This window comes from Vombatus ursinus, unplaced genomic scaffold (genome assembly GCF_900497805.2).
Source record: "Vombatus ursinus unplaced genomic scaffold, bare-nosed wombat genome assembly UNPS02014781.1, whole genome shotgun sequence".
In the NCBI taxonomy this organism is placed as follows: domain Eukaryota; kingdom Metazoa; phylum Chordata; class Mammalia; order Diprotodontia; family Vombatidae; genus Vombatus; species Vombatus ursinus.
The window spans coordinates 16,973,699-17,001,316 of record NW_020954559.1 but is presented as its reverse complement, the minus strand read 5'-3'; the positions used below and the strand labels follow the sequence as shown (position 1 = coordinate 17,001,316).

General features: G+C 37.6%; 1 pseudogene; it reads right to left on the bottom strand.

The window, feature by feature from the left end:
• Window positions 1-24,026: 24,026 nt before the first annotated feature.
• On the bottom strand, window positions 24,027-24,605 carry LOC114046153 (annotated as a pseudogene).
• Between the last annotated feature and the right edge of the window lie 3,013 nt (window positions 24,606-27,618).

Here is a 27,618-nt window from a genome sequence, read left to right as displayed (position 1 = left end):
GAGTATGTAATATATCTGCACTTCAGTACATTTTATGACTTGAGGAAAGGTATCATTTTGTGTATGCCTTTGTTACACAGACTAAGTGAAATGGGCGGGTAGGGGCAAATTCACATTATGTAAAAATTGTTTTATGTAGAGGTTTTATGTAAAGTGAGAACTGTTTGTATTTTAGGGATACTATCTTTGATACTATATCCCTAGGTATAGTACTGTGTGACAGAAAAAGTACTAACTAAATGTTTGTGGGTATTGACACCCGAATTCATAGGACATTGTATTTAAAGATGGAAAAAGGACCTGAGAAATAATTTAATCCAGTGCCTTCATTTTACGGATGAGAAAACTAAGTCTCAGAGAGTTGGTGACCTGCACAAGGGTACATCAGTAGTAAATAGCAGAGCTAGGATTCACATTCAGTTCTTATTGGGCCCATCTTCCACGGTTAACTGCTTTCTCTCCAAGTCACAAATGCTTCCTTAACAGGGCTGTGAGATCTGAGTTTATGTCTTTTCCTCCACCACTTGATAGTATTTTATTTTTTCCAATTACATGTAAAAATCATTTTCAACATTCATTTTTGTAAGATTTTGAGTTCCAAATTTTTTCTCCCTCCTTTCTTCCCTTCCCACCTCCCCAAGATCTGATATAGGTTATACATGTACAATCACATTAAACGTATTTCCACCTTAGTCATGTTGTGAAAGAAGAATGAGAACAGAAGGGAAAAACCACAAGAAAGAAAACACAAACAAAAATGAAATAAAAATAGTATGCTTTGATCTGCATTCAGACTCCATAGTTTTTTCTCTGGATGTGGATAACATTTTCCATCATGAGTTTTTTGAAGTCTTCTTAGATCCTTGTATTACTGAGAAGAGCTAAGTCTATTACAGTTGATCATTGCACAGTGTTGCTGTTACTGTGTACAATGTGCTCCAGGTTCTGCTCACTTCATTCAACATCAGTTCATGTAAATCTTTCCAGGTTTTCTGAAATCTGCCTGCTCATCATTTCTTATAGAACAATAGTATTTCATTACATTCCTATACCACAACTTGTTTAGCCATTCCCCAACTGATGGGCTTCCCCTCAATTTCCAATTCTTTGTCACCACCAAAAGAGCTGGTATAAAGATTTTTGTACATATGGGTCCTTTTCCCTTTTTTAGGATCTCTTTGGGGTACAGACTGGTAGTGGTATTACTGGATCAAAGGGTATGTACAGTTTTATAGCCCTTTGAGCATAGTTCCAAATTGCTCTCCAGAATGGTTCACACTGACTTTGAATCTTGTTTCTGATGCTTACCAGCTCTGTGACCCTGGGCAATTCACTTAACCTTTTTGAGCCTCAGTTTCCTCATCTTTAAAGTGGGAATAATAATAGTACCTACCTCTCTGGGTTGTTGTATCATAAGATTATATCTCTATCTCTTTAGATAGCTATCTCTATCTCTATAGAGACAGATGTCTATCTCTAAATAGATTTAGAGATAGGTACTATAATAGTATGTAACTATACCTCTATGTAGAGATCTCTCTCTCCCTCCCTCCTTCTCTCTCTCTCTCTCTCTCTCTCTGTCTCTCTCTCTCTGTCTCTCTCTCTCTCATGGATTGGACAACAATTATTTTTTGGGCCCTCCAGGCTCAGAGTAAATGTAAATAATAATTGTTTCTCCTTTGGCCAGCAACTTTGAGGGTCTTCTCCTCCCAGTTTGATTTTTTTTTTTAATTAAAGGAGCCATCCCTTGACTCTCTTCCTAAAGAGTCCTATTCACTGAATGGGTGTTCCGTCCCTTACAGTAAGAACCTGAAAAGACCTTAGTTTAAAAGGGTCTCCCACTGCATCCTGGGTCATCTCCAGTTGTCCTGATCCATATCTAGCCACTGGACTCAGATGACTCTGGAGGAGAAAGTGAGGCTGGTGACTTTGCACAGCCCTCCCTCACTCAAATCAAAGTCAGTTGCAAGTCATGTCATCATCTTCCTGATGTCACGGTCCTCTTTGAGAATGAAGGACAAACCACAACCACAATCATAAAGCACTTTATAAATGCTACCTACCATTACTGACCTAATCAAAATTTGATACTAAATTTTTGAGACTATAACAAAAACCTAGGGCATAGTAGTTCAAATATGGTAACATAAAGGGTTGAAGAATAGCTCGATATGTATTTACAATAAAAATGTAAACTATCAATAGATTCCCTCAAAAAACTAAAAGAAGAGCCTGATAGAATGGAAGACTAGGAAAAGTTGTTCTGGGTCACTTTTAACTCTCCCTCCCTTCCCCCCCAACACAGATAATTTGATGAAGAGACAATAGAACTTGAACATTTTTTCTCTCCCCTGACATAGCTGTTCTGCTGCTGGAAAGAATAGTTTTATGAAAGTGGAGTTATTATTATTTTTTTTGGCTAGGCAATGGGGTTAAGTGACTTGCCTAGGGTCACACAGCTAGTAAGTGTTATGTGTCTGAGGCTGGATTTGAACTCAGGTCCTCCTCAATCCAGGGCCAATATTCTATCCACTGCACCACCTAGCTGTCCCTATTTTTGCAAAAGTCCATCCCCTGTCAGAATGCCTCTGGTGGGGCTGTGGAGAGAAGTTGGGCTATAGAAAGAAGTGTCTCTTCTGTCAACTCAATAAGTACCTAGTGTTCTTCTCCCTTTGTGGTTCAAAGAATTTTACATTTCAGACAGCTCGCTAAATCACAAAGAATAATGTTAGTGCCTAAGTTCTTGCTGAGAGAACAAATGGATTCCAGTAATTAAAAAAATGAATTAGATTATTTGAGAAAAGGATTTTGGGGAAGGGCAGGTTGGGTGGGAAAAAAGAAGCTGCAAAGTATGTTACAACGGAAAGAGAACTGGTTTTAGCATCAAGGGATTTGGGTTCAATTTCCATCTCTGGTACACATTACCTGGGCAACCTTGAGCAAGTGTCTGGGCCTTAGATTCTACATCTATTACAGAAAAAAGAAGGTGTTGCTTTGGAAGACCTCCAAGGTGCCTTCTAACTCTAGATCTATGATCCTATGGACATTTTGGCAACATATACAGGTTTATACAGGTTTAGCTGATGAGAAAAATAAAATTTCATGATAAAGAGGCAAAAGGAGGGAAGAGGAACGTGTGTTTGCTGTTTTAAATAGTTTTGAAGGAAGATCTTAACTTACATCGAATCAAAAGGGAAATTGGAACTTTATGAACATAAACTTCTTGAGGGTAGATACTGTCAGAGATCTCTCCACATATATGTGTGTCCAATGGTGTTCATTCCTAACTGTGGTTCAAAAGATGGAATATGAATTCAATCTGGAGTCATAGAACATGGGTTCAAGTCTCGGCTCTCCTACTTACTTCCTGGCTATATTTTTAACTTAATATTCAATTTTTTTCCGATTACACATAAAAACAATTTTAAGCTTTTGCTTTTAAAAGATTTGAGTTCCAAATTCTCTCCTTCCCTCCTTCTCTTCTCCCTCCCTAAGACAGTAACCAATTTGATACAGGTTATATATTACAATCATACAAAACATAATTTCCATATTATTCATGTTGTGAAAGATAACACAGACCAAAAATAGCCACACACACAAACAAAATAAAGAAAGGAAAATAGTATACTTCAATCTGCGTTCAGACTCCATCAGTTCTTTCACTGGAGATGGAGAGCATTTTTCATCATCAGTCCTTTGGAATTATCTTGTATTTTGCTGAGAATGTTATTCACAGTTGATCATTGTACAATATTGCTGTTTCTGTGAACAATGTTCTGGCTCTGCTCACTTCACTTTGCCTCAGTTCATGTAAGTCTTTCCAGATTTTTTTTAAACACCCTTCTCATTTCTTAGTGCACAATAGTATTCCTTCACAATCATATGTCACAACTTGTTTAGCCATTCCCCAACTGATAGACAGCCCCTCAATTCCCAATTCTTTGCTTCCTGGCCAAATTTGCATAAGTGACTTTATTTCTATGGGCCTCAGTTTCTTTATCTGTAAAATGAGGCACTTGGATTACATTATGTCTAAAGTCTCTTCCAACTTTAAATCCTATAAAGTAAAGCCTTAAAGGAAATGAAACAAATGACTTACTACCCCTTTCATGATTTCTTTTCTTTATATATTTTGTCATTCCCAAAGGGGCTCAGAACACATTGCCAACAGTTTCAAAGTCAGCATGGCCAATACTGTCAGGTCTGTAAGTATTCCACTTGGCATAACAAAACATTTGTTGCAAGTGTCCACATTTGCCAGCGTCTACCCTGCAAAACAATATTCACCATCTTCCTAATGTTCTTCCCTACCAAAAGAGAACACAGGATTATGTTTACAGCAGGCACATTCCAAATTCCCCTACACATACAGAATACTCTCAAAATGAAAGAAGAGCTGAGAAGTGGGCAGCTCTTTTAATTCTATTGGTCTCGTTTCTTCAAACTAGAATTATTCATGACCTTCAGGGCAGCTGTAGGCTCAGGAGGTAGCAGCTATTGACACTTTCACTAATGAGGGTGTGGGTGGGCCTCTCTCCCATCCTGACACAGCTTACCAAAACGGGCCAAGGGGCCTCTTGGTTGGTATTTCCTAAACTGGTCCTTTCATTGTCCTGGTAGAGCTGAGTATATTGACAGAAAATGCAGCAAGAGAGCCAAGAAGCTAAGAAAGTGCAAGGAGACATCTGGAGATTGGCAGGAAGAGAAACAAGGTGAGTTTTGCTTTTTTTTTTTTTTTTTTTTTTTTTAGTGGAAGTTGCCTCAATTGGCGGGGCAGGTTATAAACACATGGAAAATAAATTCATTTTAAAATAAATTCATTAAAACAAAAAGATATTGTAGAGCTCCGAATTTTGTCATAACCAAATGATGCTCCTGCATCATTTGTAGGACTTAAAAAAAGACTTCACTTCCATTGAAGATGTGCTTATTTTGCAGTTGACGAAAGATATTTTTTGCCTACCTGAAACTATTGCAGATGGTCACAGAGTTTAAATTCATGCCACTGGTGACACTCCATCATGGCTAATGCAAAGCAAACTCTGGCAGACTGAGAGGAGCTAGGCTGAAATGGAGACTTTAACTCCAAATTTCTTTGCTAATATGAATTTAATTCAGGGCCTTAATGGCATTTTAAAATGGCTTTTGTATTTAATTATAGATAACATAGGTAAGTATAGACAAGTGATTACTTAAAGCCAGGCAGACACAGGAAATGCAAGAACACTAATAGGTTTTTAATGACCAGTTATTTATTGTATTCCAAGTTTAATTAAATTGCCTCTTTCAAATGCAGCTCATTGCTGATTAATAAAAATATGTTCTCCATTTGTGTGATGTGAATAGTTATGAAACAATTGTACCTTATAGGTTGAGAAGACAATGAAATGTGAGTGGAAATTATTTTTAGCTTTTTTCAGTAGATTAGAAATGATTTTGTCACAACTAAGTGGTTTTTGAAAGGACATAGAGTCAGTTTTCTTTTTTTCCTGAGTTACTACTACTGGAATGGAGCTGACAGTTTCAATGGTCTTTATGCTCTTAGATCACATAATAAGATGTAGATAACTTTTCCTAGTGGGGGTCTACAAGTGCGGAATGTGGCATACTCTATCAATAATGGTCTCTGTGTCAGTTTTGCTTAACTTTTGTTGCTGTTACAAGGAAAGACTCATTTGGTGATGGTGGTGGGTATATATCTGGAAATTAAGGTCAAAACAAAAGGCATAAATACAACTCATATTTTTAAAAAAATTATACCATGGAAAATAAAGAGACTATTGCAAAATATGTCCCATAAGCTAGTTAGACTCCTTTAAAGGCATTTTCAGTTCTGGCTTAGTAGTCAATCAACAATTTACCTCTGTTTTTAAAAAAAAAATTTAATTTAAATTTTAAAAAATTATGGCATAAAACAAGCATTTCCATAACATAATATAATAAAAAAATGATTGCACATGAAACTACATGTGTACTCATGCTCCAAATTGGTGAGTAAAGCCTTTCCACTGCATATCATCATGCTTTTCTAGAAGTAAGCTTTCCAGATTCTTTTATATAGTCTGACAACAGGCAAGAACATGCTGCATGTGATCTGAGGATGAAGTTTCATTAGCCAGGCCCCATTACATAAAGAAAAAATTAATTGTCCATTTTAGTTTTTAAAAAAAGAGAAAAACTCAAATTCCCAAAATTAGAAATGCCAATAAATTTGTGAAAAAAAAAGCACCATAAAACCAAAATACTTAATTGGAAAAACAGGAAATAGATAACCTAATAGATTAATCTCAGAAGGGAAAATCAGGTAGTCCACTAATGGGCTGCCATCCAAAAAGAAACTAGGACCAGATGAATTTACGTGACTTCTAAGTCACCAAAAAATATTTAATTCCTAAATTTTTCTAAAAATAGGAAAGATAATGTACTACTTGATTAGTTCTTTGGGGCAAATTTAATTTTGATTCCCAAACATGGCAAGGACAAGGCTGAAACAGAATGGAAAATATTGAATATTGGCAATAGAATAAAGATATATACACAGATCTTTATATATACATATATATAAAGAGATATACACATATATCGTTACATATAGTAAAGGTATATTCACATATATCTTTATATATATATTATATATATATATTATACACACACACACACACACACACGTAGCTATATATCTTTTAAAGATTCATTTAAAGAATTCATTACGACCAGGAAGAATCTATATCAGGAATTCTCCATTGAGCCTGCTACTGAAGACTTACTCTTCCCATGGCCTAATGGATACAACCCTCCCCTGCTTCTCATAGGCTCCTTTTCTGTGTCCTCAACCTTTTTTCTTTAAAGTGGATGTTCCCCATAAGACTCTTCTATCAAGAGTCAATCAACAAATATTTATTCAGTGCTTACCATGTGCTGGCTACTGTGTTTAAGTCCCAACTATAATCCCATCCTCTACAGGAAACCTTCCCTAACCACTCTTAATTCCAATGCTGTCCCTCTTTTAATTATTTCCTATTTATCCTATCTATAGCCTGCTTTGTTTATAATTGTTTGTATGTTGTCTCTCCCTTTAGATTATAAGCTCCTTGAGGGCAGGGGCTGTTTTTTGCCTTTTTGTATCCCCAGCACATAAAACAGTACCTGCCACATAGTAAGCACTTAATAAATGTTTGATTGACTGATTGGAGATACAAGTACAAAGAAGGAAACTATCTCTATCTGCAAGGATAAATTGTAAAGGGGGACGACAACAAGGAAATGTATGATTACATATAGAACAGATAAAAGAGAATAAATGTGAAGTAGTTCAATACAATGCAGCTTGAGACAGAGGGCACTAACAGGTGAGGGATCAGGAAAGCTTCCTGTAGAAGAGGGCATTTGATTTGTGTCTTGAAGAGAAAGAGGGATTCTATTAGGAAGAAGTGGGGAGTAAGAGCATTCCAGGTATGGGGGCCATCTGTGCAAGGTATAGAGGCAGGAGAGAGTGCAATGTTCAAAGAACAGAGAGAAAACCATTTATGCTGGATCTCAAAGTGCAGGAGGGGTAATAATCTAGAAAAAGGTCAGAAATATGGATTGGGGATATGTTGTGAAAGGTTTAAAGAGTTAACTAGAGGAGTTTGAGCAGGTACTACATTTGGTACATCTTGATAAACTCTTCTTTGCCAATTTTATTCCCCCCACCCCAGATTTAAAAATGACCATACCTGAAATGTCATCCATCAATCCCCTAGTTCAATCTTCTGCTCATCTTTTATATAGGTTAATTTTGTAAGGTATGTTAATAGAAAATGCATGATGTAGCTGATTGCATGGTGAAATCAAGATATGACCAGTGGAAAAACCTGTGTGATCAGTTGATAAAATTTAGAGTGTAAGAAAAAGTGTGTAAGGCTCCTGTAATATTGGATGGATCCCCTGTGGTGAACTTGCAGGAAACTGACAAGAATCACAAAGGACAGGGAGGCATGGATAGGCTGGAATCTGTAGCAAATGCAGTCATCAGTGCGATCTGAGGTCCACTACAGTATTGGGAGCATATTAAATGAAATAGAATGTCATTGCACTATGGAAAATGACAAATATGAAAGCTACAAGGAAATATGGAAAGGTTGAAGTGATATAAAGAAAACAGAATTAGGAAAAACACATTGACTATGACATATAATAATAAACTTTTTAATATTTAATTTTATTTATTTTCAGGTTCAGATTCTCTCTCTCCTTTACATTGAGAAGGCAAAAAAACAAAAACAAAACAAAGCCAATTACAAACATGTATAGTCAAACATAGCAAATTTCCCAAATCAGCCTTGTCCAGAAAGAAAGAAAGAAAGAAAGAAAGAAAGAAAGAAAGAAAGAAAGAAAGAAAGAAAGAAAGAAAGAAAAGGAAAGGGAAACCAGTTCAATTTTCACTCTGAGCCTATTACCTGTCTATCTAGAGGTGGATAGCCTGTTTCATCATGAGTCTTTTGGAATTGTGGTCGGTCATTGTGTTGATCAGAGTTCCTAAGTCTTTCAAAAATTGATTATTTGTACATTATTGTTGTTACTAAATAAATTGTTCTTGTAGCTCTGACCACTTCTTCCCAGGTGTTTCTTTTTTAAACTACCTCTTTCATCATTTCTTGTAGCACAATAGTATGCAATTACAATATATGCCATAACTTGGTCAGTTCTTTCTCCAATTGATGGGCATCCCTTCAGCTTCCAATATTTCACTGCCTCAAAAAGAGCTGTGATAAATTTTTGTACATATGGGTTCTTTTCTTTCTTTGATCTCTTTGGAGTATAGATCTAGCAGTGGTATCAAAGGGTATACATATTTTAATGACTTTAGCAATAAACTTTTATTAGTACAGAGAGAGAAAAGAGATAAGAAGGGGCAGAACAAGTAAATCATTATTAGTTTCTTTTTTATTTTGTCAAAATATAAATAAGCTGAATTGTCAAAGCTTTAGTTAGGATCCTACTGCTCATTTTGCTTATCTATTCATTTGTTGATATTTTAAAACAAAATTTATTTTAAAAAGCCACTAGAATTAAATTAGCTGTGGTCATTTTGGGGCATCACCTCTTAAAAGGAATCATATAATGATTCAAGAATCATTTATTAAATACATATTATGTGCAAGGCACTGTGACTGATAAAAGGGGACATGCATAGCTCAGAAAACATGTAACTCCTGCCCCCATAGCAATTACAATCTAATGCATGAGAGTATATCCAGAGGAGAGTAACCAGAAAGGTGAGAGGTCTTGGGATCTCATGTGTGGTAGCATGTTTAGTCAAGAAAATGAAAGGCATAGGAAAGATGGGATAGCTGTCTATAAGAATGTGAAGAACTGAGATTAGACTTATTCTGGGTAATCTCAAAAGACAAAACTAGGCTGCGTTAGCAACAGTTACAGAGAGGCAGATTTTGACTTAACATACAGATATTTTTTACAGTGATAATCAAGATCATCACTGATTTGGAGCCATTTAGTACAATATCATTTTATAAATAAGGAAACTGAGGTGAAGTGACTTTTTTCATTTAAGTAACAGAAGAGGGATTTGAACCCAGGTCTTCTGACTTCAGAACCAGTGCTGTTTCCACTGCCTTAGAAGCCATATGAAAATAGAATGGGCTGCTTGGTTTGGTTGTAGGTTCCCCTCTGCTGGAAGTGTTAGACAGAAGCTGGATGGCCACATATTAGAGATATTTTAGAAGATATATTCCTTTCTGTGGAATGTTGGACTAGAAGCACTTACAATTGGGTCTAAGATTAGTAGATTGAATCAACATTGCCATCTGCGTGAAGCTTTTTGAGGATATTGTCTCTTCCAGATAGATAAGATTCAGGTTTGCCTTTTCTGGAAGTGACGCCGGTTGCTTTGGAGTCACATAAGAAATAAACACTCTGTAGAGAGAACTTTAGGTCAGTTATGGATCCTCGCAGGCATGTCTGAAGACAGAATATAACCTTGTCAGCAATGACATGTGCAGACATGGAGAACAATATTATACAACAAGGTACAGAGGAAAGAGCCCTGGTCTAAGAATCAGATGACTTGTGATCCAGCTTTGACTAAATCACTAGTTATATGACTTTGATCTTAGACCAGATTTGATCACTCTGAACTTTTTCATTTATAAATGGAAATAACAATACTTGCACAACCCACTTCGCAGTAATTTTGAGGAAAATAGACTATTTTAAATCTCAAAAATCTACTTAATTATGAGTTATTATTATGTTCAAACCTTAAAATTATGTTAACTAAGAAGGCTTACTGATTGGAAACAACTTGGAAAGAAAATAATTCTTGACATACATTCTCAGTTTTAGCTTTTACTCTGAAATAGATAAATATCCTGTTATTCCTCAAAGGGCTTCATTACTCTATCCTGAGATTGATTATTTTACTTAAGACCTATATCTTGCATGATCTATTCCACATATTCCTAGGAATACATCAATATTATTTATAATTGACTACTTTTCCTCAGATGATTTAGAATCTCTTTCTGCTAGAATAGAAGTTCAGATATTAAATATTAGTCAACTGAATATTATCATTTGATTATTCTAGTGGCTTTCTTATATTCAATTTATATTTGACTGTGTTGGTTTTTTTCCCCACACAAAGGCTTTCTTCATTATATTAAATTTCACTAGCCATGCAGAGGCTTTAATTCTCATAAGCGACCAAATGAAAAGTGCCTTAAGAGCCTAAAAATGAGACTAAATGAAAATAAATATTGGTGTGTCTCCATAATGGAGGAAAGCATTTATTATAACTCTGGAGTATTTCAAGAGATCCTTGATCTTACTGAGGCAGTCTTTTCTTCAGAAATCACCTGTTGGGATTATTATATATACCTCTTGGAGTCTGTTTTTGTAAAGCATTTTGCTAAATTAAGGATCTTTTAATATTGAAACATAACATTGTCAGATCACTGAAACCGATCATAATTGGCATAAAATTAATTGCAATGTATATTGTATATATACACGCATAAACTGTATGCATGTTTATATGTGCATAAATAGGTATATCAATGTTAGGTTCACATGTGTTTATATGTATATAAATGCACTGCATACATGTATTAATGTGTACTCTATATACATGCATGTATGTGTTAATGTGTATTTATGTACATGTATGTGTATATTAATGCGAGTGTATTTTTGTGACATTGTATAGATACTTTTTGTAGGCAATAATTATTCTTCAATTTCCTTAATTTCTACAGCAAATTTGAAAAGGTATATATAAATACATAAGCATATACACATGTATATGCTTACATATATGTATAACATCAGACCACATCTATGAAGCAACTTGTGCTGTAATATCATTTAATTTGATTCAAATTCAATAAACATTTATTAAGTGTATCATGTGCAAGGTCAAGAGATAGTACAAGAAAGAGAGCTGGCTTCCAATCATGAAGGAAGACCTGTATTCCAGTCCTTCCACCAGATGTGGGACCCTGGCTAGGTCAAAACTTTTCAATGTCCTCAGGAAACTCCCTTCCCAAATAGGAGTTCCCTACACTAAGGAATTCACAGGTCTCCCTTCTCTCTCTCCCTTTCCTACCTCCAAATATATAGAGATGAAGACTTCCATAGCTCCTACCTTCAAGATGCTTAATGACAGAAATCCTGAGAATAAAAGCCATTCCCTTCCTCACTCTACCTCTAAGCCTTTGTAGAGGCATTCCTCATTCAGGGGAATTGGTAACTTTTTTTTCAGGTTCTTTATTAAATTCTCTCCTGTTATTCAAATAACTGTTTATATACTTTCCCATTTGCATGTTATTTCTTCCCAGTACAATGAAGTTTCTTGAGAGCGGAGCAGTTTTGAGGTTTATTTTTGCATCCCAACATCAAGCAATGCCTTATATATACAGATTTACAGGTATATATATGTACATGTAAACACAGGCGCAAGTTTGCACACACACATTAATATATGATGCACATACACATGTGCACACATATAATGTAGACACACGTGCATATACAAGAAATATATACACAAACACAAACATACATACATATATTTATGCAAAATATTATATGCACATATTTATACACATATAATTTATGCATATATACATGCACACAATATTACTATTTTCACATATCCATATTTATATACACACATGTGTATATACACATATACATGTGTATATGTATGTATCACATACTTAGTCTTTTCAGACTAGAAACCCTAGGGACTATCTTTGACACTTTTTTCCCTCTCTTACCACACCTCCAATTAGTTGTCAAGCCTACAAGCAATATTAGTCTTAGTCTTAGTTGTCTGTCCTTTTCTTTAAATTCCCAGTTGCTCATTGTGCAATGATCAACTATGATTGACTTAGCTCTTCTCAGCAATACAATGATTCAAGACAATTTCAAAAGACTCATGACAGAAGATGCTATCCACCTCCAGAGAAAGAACTGATGGAGTCTGAATGCAGCTTGAAGCATACTATTTTCACTTTCTTTATTCTTTTCTTGTTTGTTTTTTTTTTTTTTGGTCTGTTTCTTCTTTCACAACATGACTAATATGGAATTATGTTTTACATGATTGCATATATATACGTACATGGAAGAATATATATGTGTATGTGTATATATGTATATGTGTGTATGTATGTGTATGTATATATATACATATATATACACATATCTATCTATCTATCTATCTATCTATCTATCTATCTATGAAATATATATCCTGTATCTGTTTGCTTATCATCTTAGGGAGGAGGGAGGGAGAAAATTTGGAACTCAAAATTTTATAAAAAGTGGATGTTAAAAATTCTCTTTACATATAATTGGAAAAAAATAAAATACTATTTAAAAAAAAATAAATTCCCTGTTGCTGCTACCCTTCATCACCTGTGATTAGATTATTGTAACCAGCTCCTAATTGATATGTTAACTTCATATCTTCATCCAATTTTAATCCATTTTGCATGCTGCAGGAATCTTAGTCTTCCCAAAATAATTCTTCATTAACAATAACTCATTTCTATAGTGTGCTTTCCTCACAATAACCTTGTGAGTTAGGGCAAGTAACATTTCCATTTCATAGATGAGGAAAGTGAGTATGAGAAAACTGAAGTAACTTGCTAATGCCACATTGCTAGTCAATGGCAGAGCCAGAGCTAGAATTCAAGTCCAGTGTTCTTCCTCCTACACCATACTCCTCTTCTGTTAAAACTAATAAAAACTTTCAATGGCTCACTATTATCTGTAGGATCAAGTTCAAATGACTCAGCATACCTTCTAGGCCCTTCATAGTCTGCCTCTCCCTGCTTACCTATTTTCTCTTTTACCTCTTCCACTTCTCTCTCTGTCTCTCTCTCTCTGTCTGTCTGTCTCTCTCCTTCTCTCCCTCCCTCCTTCCCCCTCACTCTTTCTCTCCCTCCCTCCCCCTCACTCTTTCCCTCTCTTTTCTCCCTCCCCCTCTATCCCTCTTCCTCATTCTTTCTCTCCCTCTCTTTCTCTCCCTCCTTCTCTCTCCTTCTCTGTCTCTCCTTCTGCTTCTCTCTCTCTCTCTCCTTCTCCCTCCCTCCCTCCCTCCCCCTTCTCTCTCCAGTTTCTGTCTAAAATATATGACACTAGTGGACAAATTTTATAGGTATGCATATAACTGATACAATATGGAAAACAAGCATTTTTAATACACTTGGTTTTTCATATGTGGTTGGTTAGAACACTCTTTTGAATAGTTATGGATCTTATTCAGGAATTTCAGCAATGCTCCAACCTCTAAGACAATTAGCAATGTGATACCCGCAAACAGGAGCATCTAGATGACCTCACACTATGGGGAATACTTCTTTGACAGCTAAACATATATATAAACATATATATAAACATACACATATATAAACATACATATAAACATAAACACTAAAACAAATGAAAACTGGATAGGTATAAATGTGAAGTACTAAATGCTGTAGGATTTTTAATTGAGGGTGTAGATCAGGGAAGGTTTCATAAAAAAAGTAGCATTTAAACTGGGACCTTGAAGGATGGATTAGACGAAATGAATTTTTTAAAAATGGAAGGTAGAAGTCAGTCTTGGCATAGGAAACAGCATGAATAAGAGGGAGGAGGTGGCAAAGATGGTATGAGAGATAGTATGTATTTGGAATATGATGAGTAGTCTTATCTGGCTAGGGCATAGGGTATGAAAGGAAAAATATAGATAAGATTGGAAAGGTAGTTTGGAGTCAGACTGTAGAAGACCTTCAGTGCTATGTTACGTTCAATGTTATGCTGTGTTAAGGAGTGTAGTAGACAGGATAGCAAAGTCATTGCAGGTTTTTAAGCCATGGAATGACAGGATCATATTTTTACATTAGGAAGATTCATTTCACAGTTGCATATAAGATGAACTTAAAGAAGATAGAGACTGAAGGCAGAGACACTGAGTTGCAAGATTCCTTAGGGGAATTGCTTTCTCATGTCCACCCCAAAGCTTCATATTTTCTTTTCTTTTTCTTTTTTTATAATTTATTTATTTATTTTTAGTTTTCAACATTTGCTTCCATAAGATTTTGAGTTTAACATTTTCTCCCCTTCGCTCTCCTCCCTCCCCAAGACAGTGTGCAATCTGATAAAGGCTTTACTTGTACATTCATATTAAACATATTTTCACATTAGTCATGATGAAAAGAAGCATTAGAACTAATGGGAGGAACCACAAGAAAGAAGAAACAAAACAAAACAACAAAAGAAAAGGAGAGCAAATAGTATGTTTTTATCTGCATTCAGACTCCATAGTTCTTTCTCTGGATGTGGATAGTATTTTCCATCATGAGTCTTTTGGAGCTGTCTTAGATCCTTACATGGCTGAGAAGAGCCAAGTCTGTGAAAGTTAGCCATCACACAATGTGGCTGTTACTATGTACAGTGTTCTCCTGGTTCTGCTCATTTCACTCAGCATCAGTTCATATAAGTCTTTCCAGGTTTTTCTGAAGTCTGCCTGCTCATCATTTCTCATAGCACAATAGTATTCCATTACATTCATATACCACAACTTGTTCAGCCATTCCCCATTGATGGGCATGCCCTCAATTATCCAATTCTTTGCCACTACAAAAAAAGAGCTGCTATAAATATTTTTGTACATGTGGGTCCTTTTCCTGTTTTTATCTCTTTGGCATACAGACCCAGAAGTGGTATTGCTGGGTCAAAGGGTATTCACAATTTTATAGCCCTTTAAACAAAATTCCAAATTGATCTCCAGAATGGTTGTCAGTTCACAACTCCACCAACAATGCATTAGTGTTCCAATTTTCCCACATCTTCTCCAACATTTATCATTTTCCTCTTTTGTCATGTTAGCCAATCTGATAGGTGTAATGTGGTACCTAAGAGTCATTTTCACTTGCATTTCTCTAATCAATAGTGATTTAGAGCATTTTTCATATGACTATAGATAGCTTTAGTTTCTTCCTCTGAAAACTGCCTGTTCACATCCTTTGACCATTTATCAATTGGGGAATGACTTGTATTCTTATAAATTTGACTCAGTTCTCTATATATTTTAGAAATGAGGCCAAAGTTTTATATTTTCAAATACTATAGAGAACCTAAATATCTTTTAGTTTACAGCTAAATATTCTTCCAATAATTATTCTCCCATAAGTCATATGGCACCCAGAAGATAAGTTCATATTTTACCTTTCAGGACATGGGTACACGGCCATTCTATGACCTTCTAAGAGATTTCCTGGCTGAACTAATCTTTTGCCCCATGGTTACCCCAACATTGGCTTGTGCATCACCAGGTGATAAACCAGCAGAAGTCTTCTAGATCTTCTCTGAATCATCAGAAAGCTTCACTTACCATGCTGGAGATTAATGTCTTCCAAGGCTTTTCTACTGGTTCATTCTGATTCTATTCCGTTAATGGGAGGACTAGCAACTCCAGTGTGAGAGCCTGACCTTTCCAGGGCTTCTCATCCACTTGGCATTCAACTCTCACCTGCGGCTCCAAAAAGTTGTGGTATACACATCAGCCACACCTAGTAAACCATCTTGGTGATGGGCTAAACCAAGTTGAGGGTAACCAATGGGCCTCAGACCTGTCAAGAGATAGAGGGATGCCTACCCTAAACATGTGAAGATTTCTCCCAGCAGAATGGGTGGATGAAAACAATTTGTTCCATTGGTCATGATGGTGGCTGAAATAGGTGCTGGCAGAGTGCTTGGAGCCTCATTAGGCATCACAGATGCCAAGGTCATCCACTGCTTCCCAGCCATCATCTTAACTTTTATCTTTCCACTGAACTTTGAGTGAGGTTGATGATTTTGTGCAGCTCTGCCTCACTTAAATCCAGTTCACAGGTAAGTCAAGATGCCCCAAGATGTCATTGGTCCTCTTCAAAAATGAAGGTCAAATAACAACATTCCATTTTAGTTGTTCAGCCATGCTTTCACCTGGCTGTCAATAGTGCTCTTTGGAATGGCTGTGTCTATCTTCTAGCACCGCAATTTCAAAAAGGATTCGCTCATCTCCAAGCTACCCAAGGGTTAAATTGTTCGGCTAATTTTCCTATTTCTTCCTTTTTGTGTTCTATGGCTTTGGTAATAGGCTGTCATGGCACCTATTATAACCCCCTTGCTAGTCACTACTTGTCAGGAAGTAGTCCACCCAGTAAGGGGTGAGCTTTCACAGCTGACTCCTGGCTCTCCTCTGCTCAGCATTGATAAGCTCCTTTAAGTGCTTTTAAGGAGAGTGATTTTCCAGAAGACTATATTTTTTGCTCCTCAGATATTTTATGCATGTCACAGTTACATGGGCATGCCCTCAATTTCCAATTCTTTGCCACTACTTGTATTTTGTTATTGCTATATAGAAATGCTGTTGATTTTTGAGGATTTATTTTATAGCCTGTAATTTTGTGGAAGCTGTTAATTGTCTCAATTAGTATCTTTGTTGATTCTCTAGGATTTTCCAAGTAAACTGTCATATCACCTACAAATAAGGAGCTTTTTTTTCTCTTTATCTGTCTTTATGTCTTTAATTATTTTCTCTTCTCTCATTGTTATTGCTAGCATTTCTAAACTATATCGAATAATAGTGGGGAAAGTGAGCATACTTGCTTCACTTCTGTATTTATTGGAAAAGGTTGTAGTGTAGCCCTAATGCATATGATGCTAGCTTTTGGTTTTAGATGGATCCATTTTCTGTTATTTTTAAAAAAGGTCCCACTATACTGATACTTTGTAGGTTTTTAGCATAAAAGTGTGTACTTTTTCAAAGGCTTTTTTCTACATCTGTTGAGATAATTATGTGGTTTTGGATGTTTTGGTTTTTAATGTGATGAATTATGTTGATTGCTTTTCTAATGTTTATCCATCCTTTTATCTCTGATATAAATTTCACCTGATCATGATGAATGATTTCTTGGATAAATTGCCATAGTTGTTTGATAGGATTTTGTTAAAAATTTTTTGAGTCAGTGTTCATTAATGATACTGGCCTATAGTTTTCCTTCTGTGTTTTATCTTTCCTTGGTTTAAGTATTAGGACTATATTTTTCTCATAAAAGAATTCTAGTGGGGTGCTTTCTTTCTCAATTTTTGAGTACAATTTGTAAAGTATGGGTATTAACTGTTCTTTAAAAGTTTGATTGACATCCTATTAATCCATCAGGACCAGAAGTTTTTTTTTCCTTTGGCAATTACAACTAGATCTAATTCTTTTTCTGACATTGCTTAATTTAAGATCTCTATCCGGTCTTCTGATAGTATGGATACTTCATAATTTTGAACGTATTCCTCTATTTCTTTTTGTTCTCAGTTTGTTAGCATATGGTTGTATAATATGTTCTGATTATTATTTTTATTTCTTCTGGTTTTGCTGTGATTTGACCTTGCTCATATGTTGTTTTATTGATTTGATTTTCTACTCTTTTAAAAATCAGATTAGCTAAGGTTTTTTAAAAATTAATTTTATTAATTTTTTAAAAGTTTTATTTATCATTTGTATTTCTCATGTTTTTAATTTGTCTATTTCTCCTCTCATTTTTATTATCTTCTTTTTTGTGTTTATTTTAGGCTTGTTTACTTGTTGGCTTTCTAATTTCTTAAAATGCATGTTCAGTTTTATTCCTCTCTTTTACTATGTTGTTAATGTATATTTGTAGGGATATAAATTTTCCCCTGAGGACTAATTTAGCAGCATCCCAGAAATTTTTGCATGTTGTCTCATTATTATAATTTTCTTTGACATTATTATAATTTTCTATTATTTTTTATGACATATTTTTGACCCATTTATTATTTGGGATTTCATTGTTAAGTTTCCATTTGGATCTGTATCTTTTCTTTGTGATCCCTGAACCAATTACTATTTTTATTGCATTGTGATCATCTGTAAAGGATGAATTTACTGTTTTTGCCTTTTTATATTTGCTTGCAATATCTCTGTGCCCTAGTATATGGTTACTAGTACATGTAAAATTTCCATGTGATGCTGAGAAACATGTATATTCTTTTATTATCTCAGGTAAAAGGTCCTATAAGTCTTTTAATTCTAACTTTTCCAGCAATTTGTTTAGGTCTATATTTTCCCTTTTGTTTATCTTTCTGTTTGACTTATTCAAAACTGAAACAGGAATATTGAAGTCTCCTGTCATAATTGTGTTAATGTCTATGTCTTCTTGTAGATCAGATAATGTTTCCTTTATGAATTTAGATGCTAAGGCATGTGGAGTATATAAATTTGTTACTTCTACTGATTTGTCCTCAATGGCTCCTTTCAGCATAATCTAGTTTCCTTATTTATCCCTTTTTATTTTCTGAATGTTTGTTTTTGCTTTGTCAGATAGTGTGTATCTGTTAGAGAATATGTATATATAACTCCTGCTTTTCTTTTCACTTGTTTTTTATGTATGTCTCTGTTTTTTACATGTGTTTCTTATGAGCAATTCTCCTGAAGGCTTGTCTCTTCCTGAGCCTACAGGAGTCACCTTCCCTAATTTCTGGCCCTCATTTTGCTCTGGACTCATCACACATTCCTCTCTGACTACTCCTTCACACCCCCCTTTCACGTACCCTCCCATGTTATAATGTAGTGTCATTAAAACAAAACAAACAAAAAACATTGATTTACCTGTGGGTGGTAGGGTATTGCCAGATTCTGTCCATAATGCCCTATATCTGTCTTGTCACTATTATATCCACTAGCCCTCTGCCTTCACTTGTCTCCTTGTGCACATTTAGAAGGAAGTTTTTTTTCACTGATGTCTCTACTGTCACTCTGTTGTTGTCTTATTGACCTCTATATTTATTTTCTCCTCCATTTCTGTTGTTTGGTAACAGATAATCTTTTCAGTTCTTTTTTTTTCTAAGAGTATTTCAAGTGTCTCTTTATTATTGAAAATCTATCTTTTTTTTTTCAGTGTGGTTAAGCTCAGTTTTGAAGGTAGGTCACCCAAGGGTGCATTCTGAGGTCCATTGCTCTTCAGAACACATTATTTCATTTCTTATTGCATTTTCTAGTGGGTACAGAATAGTCTTATGTTATTTGAATTTCCATTCTGTTGTATTTGAAAGTCTTTCTCCTGATTGCTTACAGAACTTGTTGTTTCTGAATTGAATTGGTAAATTTAGCCACTTTATGTCTTGGCATTTACAATCTCCCTTCCCCCCCTTTTTTCCTTCTGGAGGTAATCTGTGAATTTTTTCCAATTGGTATTTCACTTTGTATGTTCAGAAGTTCTGGCCAGTGCTCTTTTATTTCCTGTATTATGCTGTTAAGGTTTTTATGTTCTATCATGTCCTGGGAGACCTATGATCTTTAGGTTGTCTCTGTGTATTTTCAAGATCAGTATATTTTGCTTCCATAGTAAACATATTTTCTTTTTAATTTTTGCTTCTCTTCTTCTAGATTGTCCTTTACTTATATATAGTTGCATTTCCAATCTGTTGTTCTCTCTTATTTATTTGGTAAGATTTGCCAGTGCAGATTCCAGTTTTTCTAATTGTTCATTATTTTTTGCTATTGTTGTTATTCAGTCTTTTTTTCAGTCAGGTCTGAGTCTTTATGATCCCATTTGGGGTTTTCTTGGCAAAGATAGTGGAGTGGTTTGCCATTTCCAGCTCATTTTATAGATAAGGAAACAAGGTTAAGTGACTTGCCCAGGGTCACACAGCTAGTAAGTGTCTATGCGGGCCATAAATTCTGCTCTCAAAATTTTCATTTCTCTTTTGAGCCATTCAGGAACAGTGTGTTAAATTCCACAGGTCTTCTGTTTCATTAAGCATTCTTTATTTTGAAGTATTTATTCATAGACCCTTGGACTTCTTTACTAGATTTGGAGGCTATATTTCCATGTATTGTTAATGCTTTCTCTGTTGATTTATCTTTTATGTTCAAAATCTTTGAGTTCTCTTCTTCTTGAGATCTTAGGTAATATCAATCTTCCTTCTCTCTACCCCTTGTTTTTCTCCTATCACTCACTTTCTGACTCCCTCCCCCAAGGTGACCTACCTGAAAATTTGAGCTAACCATACATTAGAGTTGTGCATTTGTTCCATAGGCATGAAATGTTGCATGTGATTTCAGATGAGATCACTACGTTATCAGTTTTACTTTGTTATAAGTGATGTTTCAGGAAGTAGGAGTAATATATAAATGTGAGTAATGTAAAAATAAAACACCTCAATAAAACTTTAAAAAATTGTAAATGAAGAAATTGAATGTCAGAGGTTTCTTCCACTTATAATAGCCTGTGATTTTTCATAACCAAAATACATAGCAGAATATAGAAGTATGATAATAAGAGAAGTACAAATTGAGTACTTTGGGAGTTTAAAGGAGAGAGAGAGAGTGGGGGGGAGGGGATTACTTTTTGCTTTAGATGCAAGAGGAAGAATTAGGAAAGGCTTTGTGGAGAACATGGAATTGAGCTTGGCCTTGAAAAGGGTAGAATTGGCAGTGCTTTGATAGGGTGAAGGAGGTAGTAGAGATAAAATAAGTTATTACATATAAAGTCAACAATTTGGGCAAAGGTAAGAATGTGGCAATGTGTGGGGTACATTTTGGAAATAATTAGTAGTCTAACACCATAGAACACAGGTTGATAAACTGTAGATAAAGATGAAACAGTAGTTTGAACCAAACCATGGAGAACCCTGAGTGCCAGGAAAAGGAGTTTAGACTTTAATCTATAGGCAATGAGGAATAGTCCTCAGTTTTCTTTCTTTTTCTTTCTCTTTCTTTCTTTCAAATTGATGATTTATGATCTCTGAAGGTCCCTTCAAGTCTTTCATCAGAGCTATGTTTTAGGAATATGATTGACATTTAGTGTGTAAGATATATTAGAAAGAGAAAGACAGGAAGCATAGAAACAACTACAAAAATGCAAGAAAGAGGTAAAAAGCTCCCAAATTAAGGTAGGGAGGTGAGAGAATGGAATTAATGAATGTTGCTGAAGGAAAATTGACAGCACCTTGGCAACTGATTGGATATGAAAGGCAAGGGCAAAGATGAGTGGAAAAGGACACTGAGATTTTAAACAGCTAACTGAGTAGTAGGATAATGGTGCCATTAGCATCAGGTAGTCAAGAGCAGGGGCAGTACCTTTTTTTTTTTCCTGGGAGAGGGAGGAGGAAGATGAGTTAGTCTTTTTATATCTTAAGTTTGAGGTAGCTGGAAAATTATTTGACATATAGTTATGAAGCTTGGAATCAACCTTAGAAATCAAGATCATAGGTTAGAAATAAAGATCAAGGTTTGAAATAGAGATTTGGGAATGATTCACAAAGAGGTAGTAGGTGATGAAGTAGATGAACTCACTGTAAGAAAGAATGTAGGAGGAAAAAGGAAGGGAGGAAAGAACATTTATTAAAGGCTATGTTCCAGGTACTTGCTAAGCACTTTATAATTATTATCTCGTTTAATTTTCACAACCTTGGGAGGTAGGTGCTATTTTTAACCCTATTTTGCAGATGAGGAAACTGAGGCAGACAAAGGCTAAATGACTTGTCCAGAACCACACAGCTATTAAGTGTATGAGGCTGGATTCGAACTCAGGTCTCCCTGGTTCCAGGTCCAGCATCCTTTTTTTGGGGGGGGGATTTATATGTGAAAAGTTTTCCATTTTTTAAAAATATCAAACAAAATACATTCTCTGTAAATAAACCCAGCACAGGGCCAACAAAAGGGAGAAAGGGAAGCAAGAAAAATAAACAGCCTATGGTTGTCCACTGATGGGCAATAAGGCTGGGGGAACCCCCTTCCTTATAGGGATAGGAGTCTCCATGCCCTTGGGCATCAGCATGGGTCCCTGTTCCTGAGCACCAGAGTTGGATATGAACAGAGAAACCAGCCCTGAAATGTTTGTAAAGCATCTTTGCAAAGCATCTTTGCATATTTCATTGGCTTGTGGATTCCATGGCCTCTTGTGCCATTTACATGGATCTTCCATTTCCTTCCCAGGAAATGGCTTGCTGTCATGGACAGAGCTCCTCCTATAGCCCACCAAAGTTGGCTGGATCTTCTGGCTGTGGTGGTGAATGAAATGTCATCTGAAAGGGGTAAAGAGCTCCTCAGGGGCCAAGCAGCAAGTCTAGTACGGAAAACTGTGCAGGAGACATTGTGACCAGGTGCTGGGAGAGTATGATGCAGGAACTGCTTTCTGGCCGCCATCATTCAGCTTAAAAAAATGGCCTTGTTGGATTGTAGGTAAGTGTGCAGAAGAGTGCTGGTAAACAGGTGCTCCAGTCACAGGTGGGAGAACACTACTGATTGTTCAGGCCAGCTAGGCCTGCACAGGCTTGTCCTATGGTCCTAGTTCTGCTGCTGAAGAGAAGTCTGCCCTTTGTGCTGCTCTTACCCGTCAGCACCATCATCAATAGGCAAACAGGTGACTCCCGTGCCTTTGTTTCCATAGTAGCCACAACTGTGCTCAGATGATCGGGGTCAGAGGAGCCAAATCACCATTACTTGCCTTCTGCTCTTCATGTTCCAGAGTTATAAGAGAAAAGTGGTCGCCTGAAAAGGATCATTCCTGAGCTACCTTGTCAAAGGCCATGACCCACAAAGCTCATGCCACCTGATTTGAGGGCTCCGGCTCTTGGAGCTGCCTCTGTTCCCAGTCCTTCTGCTGGCTCCCAACACTTTTCATGTCATTCTAGTCCTCAGCTACTAAAATCCCTGTATAAAAGAATGTTTTCAGCTCATTCTCTTGAGACACTTGGGGTTTAAATTGAAGATGTCCACTTCCCTTCCTACTACAATGTCCTCCCCCTGACTTCCGCAAAATGTAGTGAAATGGTGGGGACTTCACAAAACCAGCCACCCAAGGCCAGGCCACACCCTCACTTAGTGTATGTGTAGCTACCCCACCCTTGCCCCTCCTAAACCCAGCAGAATTCAACTAATACCCAATTTGAAGAAACTTTCCTTTTGAAAAATACTCCTTTCCTTTAGTGATATACTCTCAGTTAAGGTGGGGCTGAGGGTTGGAGTCATTCAGCATGCAGTACCATTGTTAAGTAAGGTTATGAAGATGATTTTCTGAGAGATCCCTATGCTTTTGGCCCTCTAAGCCAGTCATCTGGGCTATGTGAGTCTCTTCAGACCCATTAGTTTGACTTGAAAGGGAAAGTGGAGGCAGCATCTCCAGATCAGGGGCAAGGGGTGGTTAACTCCTGCAAGGGTTGTGTCAAGTCCAACGTATGACCTCTACATGGAAGGAGAAAGTCAACGCTAGGACCATCCTTTCTCCTCCTCTGCTCTGAGAGCAAGCCCAGGGGAACTTGGACCACATCCTCACTTCCTTCCTTCTCCAGGAACAAGCGGCTCTCCTCCCAGCTGACCTATTGCATTGTCAAGTCTGGGAAGGACAAACTCAACAAGATGTGGGGGCAGGAGAGGGAGAGACCTATGGTGGCAGAGGCCGCCAGATAACGAAGGCTCTCCGGGAGAGGGGAGGCAGGGAGGAGGAGAGGCAAAGAAAGGCCAAGCTGGATTAGACTTCTGTCTTCTAACTCTGGTGGACCTCCACCTCTTCTGGGACCACAAGCAGCAGCTCGTTCTTTCCTCAGAGCTGATGTTTCAAAATTTTCCTGAGCTCACTCTCCTCTCCAATCCACTTGGGCACCTTGAGCTTTGAGCCAAGGTGGTAGTAGGTGCCTCCCACTTCTCGGACACAGATCCAATGCTGCTTTTTGAGCGGAAGCTTCAACAGGCCCCAGCAGAGGCTAGAGGGGAGGGCAACACCACCGACACCCCTTTGCTGTCCCACCAAACTGCTTCGTAGCTTTGGGTCTGAAGGGCTGCCCCAGTAACATTCACATCGTAGTTCCCATTTCCCAGCATGCTCTTCTTGTGAGACATCACCACGGTCTTTGGAGACAGCCTCTGGAAGATCTCCTGTAGTGTTTCCTGAGTGAAAGCATTGCTGTCTTGGAAGACGTTGTTGAGTGTGTGGAGCTCAACACAGCTCCCAGCGCTGCTTCTCATGGTAGATTGGGAGGGGAGTTGCTGGCTGGGGCAATCCCAATGATTCTGCTTTGGTCTTGTCACCTCTCCATGGCATGCAACTCATGTTTTTATTTTCCAGGAAGCGGTGGCCTCAGAAGCTCCCCACCCTTCCCCTATGAGGAAGAATGTAGCCTCCTTTCTGGGATTGGTGGGGGTTCACCTCGGTCTCTAGGGGCCATGATTTATCTCAGAGAAGAGGCTGGAAATAGCAGTAATAAAAACCTCCAAAAATCCTGTTTTCAGTAGAAAAACAACTCTTTATGCCTCAGTTTATTTTGCCATTATCTCTTACTGCTAAAGTGCTGGATACCAAAAAAAAAGGTCCAAAACCCAGGACCATCGTCCCCTTCTTCCTTGCTTCTGAGAAAGTGTGAACTTTAACTGAAGAGTGCCGAGGGGGCTTGACCACATCTCTCTTTTTCTTCCATCTCCTTAGGCAGATGATGAATCAGAAAGGGAGGAAGGTCAGGCTAATGGCCTCAGGGACCACGGGCTCCATCCCTTTGGGAGCTGCAAGATGCTGCCTGACACATGCCCAAGTGGAAGAGGGCAGCACTGCAGAGGCAGCCAATGCCCTCCTCAGGGCTCCTCCTAGGGTTCTCAGCCACCAGACCCTGCCCAGATCTGGGCACGGGAGGGAGGGGTGGCAGTGAGCAGGAGCAGCTGGAGCAGGGAGTGAGCCCTGGGGGCGCTCGCTCATCCCTTGCTCAAGGTCACCGGCCCTCGACCGGCTGGCTGTGCTCCAGAAACACCCTCTCCCCTCGCTCCTTGGCCTCGAACCCAGGCCTAGCTTTCTATCCATGTACGATGTAGCTGGCCTTAAAAGGGTCCCTGGAGAACCAATGACAGGTACTGCTTTGTTTTTGTCTCTGTATCCCTAGTACAAGGCTTGTACACAGTATTTGTGGAATTGAATTGAATGCCGACATTTTATGGGCAGGAGAAGAAAGAAGAGTCAGCAAAAGAAAAGAGACAGAAAGAAAGAAAGAAAAGAGAAAAAGAACAGTGATAAAGAAACCAAGAAAGATGTGAATATCAAGGTGGAAGTGGTAGCCAATAACACAGTGATTTTGGGTGGGGGGAGTCAGAGAGTAAGATGTTCAGGAGGTAAAAGCTTTATCCTTTGGCCTTGATGAAGAAAGAAATCTTGGTGTACTCACTACTTTTGGTCCCAGGCCTTTCTCCTTTACTAACTTTTAAATTTCACTGATCTCTAACCATTAACTCAAAGCACCAAGCTCCCTTGACCTTCCTGGTCCTCGAGTCTGCTTGGTTTGCAGGGTCTTTTGTACCTAACCTTTTTACCCCTCCCATCGTTCTGCTGACATTTATTTTAGCATCCTCTTGCTCTCTTTTATCACACCTGAGTCATCCTAGGTTTAAGCAAAGATATTTACTAACAAAGCAAAAGAGACCATTAATCCAAAAATAACACACCGGGATAAGGTATTCAGAAGCAAGTGCACGAGATTCCATCCAGCACAGATTAAAAGTTACTTAAGTTTCTAAGGTATTCATCTAGTTTAGGGCCTAGCTTAGCGTTCATAGTCACCTCTAAGACTGGAGCCCATCCTACAATGTTCCACTTCCTCATTGTCTACCAAGAGAATGCTATCTTCCTCCTCCCTCCTGACGATTTAGTATTTGCATGCCTGGGCTATGGACTGAATTCATTCACCTGTTCCACAGATGCAGCCAGTTAAGAACCTTTCCGAATGCCAGTGAGCTTTGGCAATACACCTGCTTATCTACTAAGCACAGTTTCTTCCCTTCCTTTGCCTTAAGGGGTGGGGAGTGGACATACTTAAATTTTTCCTCCTATCTTTCAGATGCAAAAAAACTAAAATTCCTATCTATTCACAATGTTTCTAATGGAAGTCATATAGGGGTACTAATTGAGTCCACTGCAAACTTTTTTATCTCATCTCAGCCAGGCCTTCACCGCAGCAAGGCAATCCTCCTACTTTTAATTGACTTTCTAGAAAATTCCTCACTGAAGCTATTCTAAATCTTTTTTTCCTCTCCTTATGCCACCCACACTATCCTCTCATCTGAGGATCTTCCTCATACTTCACCAAGAAATGAGAGGTCATTCAACATGAACTCCCTCTTCTCCCTTATTCAATATCTCCTTGACATCATCCCCCATTCTCTCTTCCTTTACTTAAGTTTTTAGTGACAACAGGGCCCTTTTCTTTACCAAGGCAGACTCCTTTACTTGTACTTCTGATCCCATGCCCTTATATTTTCTTTTCTGGCAGATTATCCTCACAAGATTCCTCCCCCTTCCACCCCAATATTTAATTTCGTTCTACCTATTGGCTCATCCCTTTCAGACTACAAACCCATATAAGTTTCTCCCATCTGTAAAAAACAAAAACCCTTCACTGATCCCCAGTGTTTTGTCATATGTGTGTGTGTGTGTGTGTGTGTATGTGTGTGTGTATTGTTCAAAACCTTTATGTGGTATCTATACTTCCTTTCTTCTCACTTGCTTCTAAATCATGTGCAATCTGACTTGAAAGCCAAACCTCATCATTCAACTGAAACTGCTCTCATCAGAGATACCAGTAATCTCTTCATTGCCATATTCCATGGCATTTTTCTTATTCCTCTTCTTGATCTCTCTGCAGTATTTGGCACTGTTTACCACCCTTTCTTCCTAGATGTTGTTTCCTCTCTGGTTTTTTGTGACACTGCTCTCTCTTGATTGACCTCCTTCCTGGCTGACCACTTCTCAGTCTCATTTGCTGGATCATCATCCATTATGCCCATTAACTATGGTGCTGGTGTGCTACGAGACTAGGTCCTAAGCCCTCTGCTCTCTCAGCAACCCAGTCAGCTCCTATAGATCCAATTATCTCCATGCAGATGACTGCTAGATCAACATTTCTACTCTTTTCTTAGTTCCAGTCCCATATCACCCATTAATACTACCTGTTTGACACTTTGAACTGGATTTCTCATGGGTAGCTCAAATGCTGCAGGTGTAAAGCAGAACGTATTATGTTCTCTCACCTCAACCACACCTGTTTTAAAGCTCCTTATATTTATCTGAGGGTCTCACCAATCTTCTG